A 7,419-nucleotide genomic window follows, 5' to 3' on the forward strand; every position below is an offset into this window, starting at 1 on the left:
TTAAAATGTGAGTTGTTTAATATTTACTAATTGAAAAGGTGAATATATCACCACATGACGTTTGTGATTTTAATTGAATATATTATTTGTTGATTTATATATGATTTCTAATTATTTGTATTTTGAACAACTTATTAATTGCATATATATTAAAACTACAGCTTGCAATTTTTATAAATGTAGATGAATTATTCGATTTTACTATTGTTTACCATCTTTCCGATTTTAAAGTAGATGGTTTATCTATTCTAAATTAAAAATTAACGTTTTTAAGTGATTAATTTATTAAGATGACAATTATTTATCCTCAAATAATTCAAGTGAGAAAATAACAAACATGACAACAAAATTGTTCTTCTCGCTAGTTAGAAGGCCATAGAAAAATAATATTGTCCGGCAATTATCTACCTTGTCCTGATTACATAAAATAGAAAATCTCATAGTAATTCAAGGGTATAATTGGAAAGAAGCTTTTTGTAGAGTTTTAATCCAAACACAAGATGAGTTGGGAAGCAATGAACCAAACACTTGATAAAAATATACACTACATTACTAATCTCAACACCACTTATCCCTGCATTACTAATCATTGCGTTACTAATCCCTGCGTTATTTATTTTTCTACCAAACGACCCCTTAAACTTGGATAAATTGAACAAATAGACACATTTGTCCTACATGGTATCATACATGACAATTTTGTGTCTTATGTGGTGTCCTATGTGTATTATGTCATGTAGGATACATGTGTCTATTTGTTTAATTTTATACAACTTTAAGTGTCTACTTAAACACACCCAAAGTTAGAGGGTATAGATGTTAAATGACATATTTATGTGTTATGCCTATAAATTATAGGTTTTGATTTGTCGTTTTCTATAACATAATACATAAACACGACCCTTAACTTGATTTCCGCTGACAACTATGACCTCCAACTTTGGGTATACACAAGTAGACACTTAAACTTATATAAAATTGAACAAATCAATATATTTGTCCTACATGACACCATTTGTGTCATATGTGACATACTACATGCATTATGTCACATAGGAAACATGTGTTTCCTTGTTCAAATTATACAAGTTAAGGGTGTGTTTGGTATGAAGGAAAACATTTTCTGGAAAATGTTTTCCAATTTTCTCATGTTTGGTTGGGTAAAATGTTTTGAAAATTGTTTTTCAAATCAACTCATCTTCCTCAAATTCAAGAAAAATGACTTCCCTCAAATTCAAGGAAACTAACTTTCCTTCAAAACTTAAGGAAAACATTTTTCAAAACTTTCCTCCAACTTCAAATTACAATTTTTTTGTTGAAAANTGATGCCTGCAAAAATAAAATAAAATATATTAATTTGACAGGAAAGCTGATGATCATATACTCCAAATACCTGTTTCGCACAAAGGACTTCAAATGTCCTAAATACCTTATCACAAGATGAATAATTAGTAAATAGATACAATTTTACATATTTGACTTAAAGAATAACTTCCAATTAAAAAATGAAATTTTAATTACCTTTCAATAGCATACATCCACCGATACTGCACTGGACCCCCAAGTTTTGCTTCAGCGACTAGATGACAAGTCAAATGAACCATGATTGTAAAGAATGTGGGAGGAAATAATATTTCTAAGTGGTTAATAGTGTGAACATATCGAGACTGCAGCTTGTCAAGGTCTGACAGACTTAAGTTTTTGGCACATAGTTGTCGAAAGAACGAACTCAACTCCATTAGCACGGCAGTCACCTTATCAGGTAAAACTTTACGTATTGCAATTGGTAACAACTGTTCCATGAGAATGTGAAAGTCATGACTCTTCATTCCAAAGATCTTTCGTTGTTTCAAATCAATACATCTCGAAATGTTGCTTGCATATCCATCAGGCATTTTGACTTTCTTTAAAGTTCTCAAAAATACATCTTTCTTAAAACCATTTTTCTTTGTATTTGAAATAGTAAACAAAGAAGGCTTATAATTTCCATTCTCAACTAGCCAAAGTTCTTGTCTTATACCCATTTCTTTAAGATCCTTTCGAGCTTGAGGATTGTCTTTTGATTTTTCAGAATCACTAAGCAAAGTGTATATCAAATTCTCACACACATTCTTCTCAATGTGCATAACATCTAGATTATGACGCAACAAGTTAGATTCCCAATAAGGAAGGTCAAAAAATATGCTTCTCTTTCTCCATTGTCTCGATTCATCTTTAACAAGTTTTCCTTTAGCTCTTTTGCGCTTATTATTCATCTCGGGTTTTTTCCCAAAATTAACCGGAATGCCCTCCATTTGTTTCAAGATGTCTGATCCTGATAATGTAATTGGTGGCTCCCGTTGCTCGATTTTACCATTAAAACGAAGTCGTTGTAATCTAAACCGATGGCCACTTTCAAGAAAATGACGATGTCCCATAAAACACCATTTTCTACTATGAATCAACCTATAAGAATTTGTAGCAAAATTACATGTGGGGCAAGCAAACTCAGTGTATGTGTTCCATCCAGATAAGTTACCAAGCCCGGGAAAATCACTAATTGTCCACATTAAAGCTGCACGCATTTTAAATGTTTCTTTTTCTGAAGAATCAAATGTTTGCAGTCCATCATACCACAATTCCCTCAACTCTTGGATAAGAGGTTGTAAGTAGACATCTATGTCATTCCCTGGCATTTTTTTTCCTAGAATGATCATTGAGAGAATGAATGAAGATTGCTTCATGCATTCCCAAGGAGGACGATTGTATGGAATAAGAATCACTGGCCAAATACTATAGGTTGTTAACATTGCTCCAAAGGGATTAAAACCATCACTAGCTAGGCCTAGCCGTACATTTCGAGGGTCCGTAGCAAATTCAGGATGAAGCAAGTCAAATGTTTTCCAAGCCTGAGAATCCCTGGGATGTCTCATCAATCCATCTTGGTTACCCCCAAAAAAATGCCATCTCATAGATTCAGCAGTTTTAGAGCACACGTACAGTCTTTGCAGCCTTGGCTTTAGTGGAAAGTAACGCAAAATCTTTGCAGGTTGCTTTTTATTTTTATCTTTCCATCTAGATGTCTTGCATTTTTTGCATTTGGGCAAGCATGTATCTTGGTATAATTAAGATCAAGTTTGTTGATGGTTTTCTTGGCCTCATAAAATGAAGCAGGAATCTTGGCATCTTCAAAGGCATCTTTTAACAATTCCAATATCATACCCATCGCTTTGTCAGTCATTCGGCACAAACACTTTATGTGATACAATCTAATTAGAAAGGACAATTTGGAATACTTCTTACACCCTTCGTATAATGGTTGCTTGCCATCTTCAATCAATTCAAATAACTTGGCATAATCTTCATCTTGCCTTTCCGTATGCTCTTTTTTTAATATTTTTTCTCCATTTATAGGCTCACAAGACAAATCAGGTACATTGATATTGTTTTCAATGAACCTAGAAGCATTATTAACCATGAATTCCATTGGACTATGGGGCTGCAAGGTCTCTTCTACAGCACGTGTACTCTGAAATGTTTGTGTTGTAGTTGCATTTGAATTTTCACCATGCAAATACCAAAATTTATAATTTTCTGGAAAAGGCTTTAAAGTTAAGTGTTCTTGAACTACATCTCTTTCATGCCACTTATTGAAGCCACACCTTGAACATGGACACTTAATTACATGTCTGTCAATAGATCCATACTCAAAGGCAAAATTCAGAAAGTTTCTAACCCCATCTACATATTCAGGAGTATTTCTTGGCTTGCCAATCCAAGATTTNATGTCCGTCAATAGATCCGTACTCAAAGGCAAAATTCAGAAAGTTTCTAACCCCATCTACATATTCAGGAGTATTTCTTGGCTTGCCAATCCAAGATTTATCAATTGACATGGCTAGAAAGAACGACATAGCTATTCAACTTAAAATTAAATAATATCAAAATGAAAAGTGTAAATAACAACTAAGCTTTTCAAGAAAAATACTCTAATTGTAATGCTAACAGTTTGAATTCCTTATTTTCAAGAAAAATACTCTAATTTTCTTATTTAATTGAGTAAAAGAACTGTAGTTCACTAACTAGTTTGCAGAACTCATATCTAGTATTTTGTATATTACATCATCACTATCAGATTCTCAATCTACATCCCAAACAATCAAAGTAAAAATAGAACCTATCAAATGCCAAAATTATTGAGAATTTTCTTCAGTGAACTCTAAGGTTCGAAACTGGAAAAGAAAGTGAACTCTAGATCATAACTTCAGTATTTCTGTAAGGCTCCTCTTTGGACTACAACTAAACTATAACATGCAAAATCAAACTATAACAACAAATCTCTACAGAATAAGATAGAACTATAACAAAAACTAAAACCCCTAACAAATCTCTACAAAATTGTACAGAAATATAACAAAAAGTAAAACCCCAAACAAATCTCTACAGAATAATACAGAAATATAACAATAATTAAAAGCCCTAACAAATCTCTACAGAATTGTACAGAAATATAACAACAATTAAAAGCCCTAACATATCTCTACAGAATAGTACGGAAATATAACAACAATTAAAAGCCCTAACAAATCTCTATAAAATTGTACATAAATATAACAACAATTAAAAGCTACAAANTGTACAGAAATATAACAACAATTAAAAGCCCTAACATATCTCTACAGAATAGTATGGAAATATAACAACAATTAAAAGCCCTAACAAATCTCTACAAAATTGTACATAAATATAACAACAATTAAAAGCTACAAACTCAAACATGCATGACCCAAACAAATCGCTACAAACTCAAACATGCATGACCCAAACAAATCTCTACAAACTCAAACAAATAGATGATAAATAGATTCATAAAAAATTCAGATTCACTCAAAAAACTTACAATTGGTTGAGGTTTGAGAGCTTACATTGTAAATTTACGGTGAATTAAGTGTTAATTAAAGTGAATTGAGAGCTTACTGTGATTTGAGCTTGATTTATTGAGTGGTTGAGAGCTCAATATCCCACCAAATTAGCAATTGAGTGATTGAGAGCTTTCTTTATCCTTCGGCTACAGAGCATAAATGCTTTGAAGTAAGGAACTAAGGAAGTAAATAAGGAAATAAGGAAATAAGAATAAAATAATTTTAGTAATTAGCAATTTAAATGGCTGTCAGCGCCCAAATTAGGCAAATTGCTTTTTTTATTGCATTTGAGTAATAAATATTTAATATTCTAATATTTATAATTATTAAGGAAAGGAGAATAATAATTAAATATACTAAAATAGATGAGAAAATTTAAGGAAAATTTAAATGTGAGGAAAAGATGGTAATAAATATTGTTGGACAAATTAGACTACTTTAATAAATAAATGAGTAAATCAAAGGATATAATAATTTTGTTGGGTAAATTTTAAATTTTTAAAAATATTAATGGCGGTTTGAACCGTCGTAATTTAAGTCCGAACTGCCGCTACTAAAATATTTAAAATGATGTATTATAAACCGTCGTATTATTTTATATTTGTGGCGGTTTTTGGAAACCGCCGTAATAAAACCGCCGCAATATTTTCGTTTTTCTGTAGTGATAACAATCATTCGCTATAGCAGCCAAAAATATGTTCGTCATTATAAAGACGTCCAACTTTGTCTTTCGTAATTACACTTATAATCTCAATCCTCAACATTCTCAAGGACAACATAGCAATATTTGCTGCTTCACCTTAACTAAGATCTTATGCATAGCATGAAATAACATCATACATACAAAAGAATAGAGTCCAAGTTGTCAACTTGGCAGTGCTAATTAGGAGAGGATGTAGAATATATATATGGGAATACGGACAGATATATCCGAACTATCGTAAATGGTATGCAGATACCCTTCGTCATATTTTTGGGATATTGGTGCCCCTGCCATCCAAAAACTAGAGCATATGTACCTTTATACTAACGGACATACACATGTCATAATCTTATCCACCGATTCGACATTTATTAAATATCGGATCAATGGATAAGATTGCGCCACGTGTCCCTATTTAGTCTTTTGTTAGAGTGCAGGGCATATATGCTCTAGTTTTTGGATGGCAGGGGCACCAATGTCCCAAAAGTATGACAGAGGGTATCCACACACACACACATATATATAATTCCATTTTTAGTCGTTTGAAATTAGTAGCGGAATCAAATTTTTTATTAAGTAATCTAAAATACAAAGTAGTATCCACGTAAAAAAGTCAAAAGGATTCAATATCTGCTACATATATGTAAAAAATAATTTTAATTATTTATAAATAGTATAATTTTTTATCGAAAGGAATTTCTTTCATTCTATCCGACTCCGACCCTATATGAAATAATTTAATAAAAAAAAGTGATGAAAAAAGAAAAGAAAAAAAAGGTCCACACGGCTTTGAATTTAATTTTAAGCCAGTTTCCCATTGAGCCCTCCGGCTTATATAGTCTTTAGCGATAGATTATCAAAAAATATTATTAATTTTGAACAATTTAAAGATGAAGTTGATAGCTAAATTTAATTTTTTTAAAAATAGCAAATTAAGTGTTAGCTTAGGGTCATGCTAATTTGTAGTATCTTTTTCTTCTTTGAAATTTTAATGATTTCATATTGTGTACGTTGACAGTATGAATTTATTTTGTTATTAACAAATTAAGTTAATTTATAATAATAAATTAAGATGCAATAATTATATGGAGTGTCACAAAAGAGATAGATATCTTCATATGCTTTTTGAATATTTTTGAATCATGATTGTATAAATTTTACCTCAAAAAACTAGAAAAATCTATGTTCGAAGTCACACTAAAAAAATTGACAGTTCAACTTTCATATATCGTTTTACATATAAAAAAAATGTGATGGAGAGAATATTATTTAATGGTTCATGTGAAACATCTCTACTACTCAAAATTAAAATTAATTTGAAATCATGAAACACAATTCTTTTTTTTATATATATAAAAATAAAATAAAATTGGCATGGTGGTGAAATGTGTAACCAAATAGTCCTAAAACATGAGTACTTTATTAGTATAAGAAGTATTAGTTGTGAAACATACTTTTTTCCTTTTAAAGCAAAGACATGGTCATGTAATGTGTATTCAAACTTGGTCCTAAAATAAGACTACCTTATTATAAGAATATTTGACTAAAGTATTGGTTCTAGAAGTTTCTCTGTGGTAATTGAAGGATAATTTTATTTTCAATTGCCATTTTTTCCCTCCTTTTTTAAGTCTAGTCATTCCCTAAGAATATTGATTTTGAGTCTATTGATAAGATTGAGAATGATAGCCTAAATTGAATATAATATAGTCAATACTCAATAACTAACCCTTCATTTCTAGCTTACAACTAGTAGTACTAGTTAGTGTCACATTCATACCAACAAAATAAAGAAGATAAATGGGGGGGGGGGGGGGG

General features: G+C 31.1%; 1 long non-coding RNA gene across 1 annotated transcript in view; it reads right to left on the reverse strand.

Annotated features, from left to right (window-relative positions):
* Nucleotides 1–5,601: 5,601 nt before the first annotated feature.
* Nucleotides 5,602–7,419, reverse strand: part of LOC125852769 (uncharacterized) — a 9,341-nt gene continuing 7,523 nt past the window's right edge. The window contains exon 3 of the long non-coding RNA XR_007445057.1: nucleotides 5,602–5,700. This is a non-coding gene — a long non-coding RNA (uncharacterized LOC125852769). The remainder of the gene's footprint in view (nucleotides 5,701–7,419) is intronic.

This window comes from Solanum stenotomum, unplaced genomic scaffold (assembly GCF_019186545.1).
Source record: "Solanum stenotomum isolate F172 unplaced genomic scaffold, ASM1918654v1 scaffold5027, whole genome shotgun sequence".
Lineage (NCBI taxonomy): Eukaryota > Viridiplantae > Streptophyta > Magnoliopsida > Solanales > Solanaceae > Solanum > Solanum stenotomum.